The following is a 2,241-nucleotide window of genomic DNA, read 5'->3' as shown; positions in this document are numbered from 1 at the left end:
AATATTTGAGTAGCACATGATCTCCCTCGTCGAAAGCCTCCTTGGTAGTGCCCGAGTATTCCTTCTGCGATGGGTTACAGCCGCTGGAATATCAGAATCGACAACAGTTTATATGGAGAGTTAAGGAGTGTCACCCCTCTATAGTTACTACATTCTAGTTGGTCTCCTTTCTTGTGCAGGGGACAAATCAGCCCATCCTTCCACTCCTCTGGCATCTTTTCTGAAGTCCATACTTGGTGGATTAGGCTATGCAAATGTTTGAGCAGACTTTCTCCCCCACATTTTATTAATTCACTCTGTAGGTTATCTATTCCAGACGATTTGTTTGTTTTTAACCTTGACATGGCACTTTTTACCACATTTAATGTCGGTGGTTCTTCGTTATCATCCATGCCACTTTGTACTGATTCCTGGTCATGAGTATTAATGTTAGTGTTGCCGGCATCATTATGGGGGGTATTTAAATGTTGATCAAAGAAACCCACCCACCGGGCAAGAATACTGTACTTTTCTGTGAGTATCATGACATCGTCATCCTTGCACATTGTGATGCACGAGGCTTGAAACCCTTCCTAACATTATTTATCTTTCTATAGAACAGTCGACTTTCTTGGGCTTTATAGTGTTCTTGGAGTACGATCATTTCCTTTTTTAAATAATCACGTTTCTTTTTCTTGTGTAGTTTCTTTTCATCACGCCGGCGCTTTTTATACTCATCGTCTGATGCCCGTGTTTTCTTCTGTAGCATCATTAAGTAAGCCTCATTCTTTCTCGTAGTGACTTCGCAGCAATCTTCGTCAAACTATTCTGATCGTTCACCGGTTTTTCGGCGTCCTAAGGTATCATTAGCTGAGGATACTATGGCAGTCTTGCACTCTTCCCAGTGTTGATTCACCTCTTCATGGTCTCCAACCTCAACATTGTCGCTCAGGTGAGTGTTCAAGCTCTCCTGGTACCGAGCCAGTTCCTGTGGAATCTTCAGTTTCTCTGTGTCAAAGGGTTTTGCTCTTGCTTCCATTTCCTTTTTGGTGTTTGAGATCTTTGCTCTAACTTTTCCACACACTAGGAAATGGTCTGAGTCTACATTAGCCCCTCTGTATGTCCGGACGCTCATAAGATCCGATCTGTGCCTGTTGTCTATCAAAATATGGTCTATTTGGTTTATTGTGCACCCATCCGGAGATTTTCAAGTTCCCTTTTATATATCCTTACGGGGAAACATTGTGCTACCAATAACCATATTTAGTGACGCTGCACAATTAATTAGTCGGGTACCATTGTCATTACTTTCATTGTGAAGACTATGTTTTCCGACAATGGCAGTGTAGATCTCCTCCCGTCCTATTTTGGCATTTAGATCACCGAGTATTATTTTCACATCGTGATTTGGGCAGCTGTTGTACGTGCTTTCTAATGCATCGTAGAAGTCCTCTTTTTCCTCACCTGACTTATCCTCTGTAGGGGCATGTACACTTATAAATGAGTAATTGAAGAAACTTCCTTTAATTCGCAGTCGCATGATCCTTGGGTTGACTGGTTCGAACCCTATAATACAATGTTTCACTCGTTTGCTTACGATGGAATCCAGTCCCAAAGTGATGTTCACAATCATGGCAGCTATAGAGTATAGTGCAGTCTCGTTTCTCCATCACTCCTTGGACCCGTACCTATCCATCGCATCTCCTGTAAGGCCGTAATATCACATTGGTATTTTATAAGTTGTTCTGTAAGGAGTTTAAGTGCTCCTGGTCTATAGAGTGATATTGTATTCCATGTTCCAAATCGTATTTCCAAAGCGTTTGCCAGGTTGTCTGAGTTTAGTGTCCGGTTTCCGAGGCTGTTGTTGTGGCTTCGTAACAATGTGTTTTTGAGGTTGTTAGCCCCACGCTCAACCCCCTTTTCGAAGGGCCATTATTTCTTCCTTCTCCGTTAGCCCTGACTACACCTTCCACCAGGGTTGACTACCTGATCTAAGGTGTAGTTGCTCAGGTTTCCAGGGTTCACCACGTAGAGGTAGAGATAGGAATTGAGTAGGAGAGGCTATGCGATACTATCAGGATACAGTGTCGTGCGGTACGCATGCACTACCCCGTTAGTCCCCCAGGTAGATATTATTCACATATTAATAATCATAGGAAACCGTAGTTTGTTGCTAAAAAAAACGTCCTGCAAAACGGCCACCCACACAAGCATGACATGCGCCGCAAATAATAATGGCAACTCTGTAAAATATACTACACT

This window comes from Rhyacophila brunnea, unplaced genomic scaffold, assembly GCF_057557595.1.
Source record: "Rhyacophila brunnea isolate RB1 unplaced genomic scaffold, BYU_Rbru_1.0 scaffold_2, whole genome shotgun sequence".
Classification (NCBI taxonomy): Eukaryota; Metazoa; Arthropoda; class Insecta; order Trichoptera; family Rhyacophilidae; genus Rhyacophila; species Rhyacophila brunnea.
Note: the sequence above shows the minus strand (reverse complement) of the source record.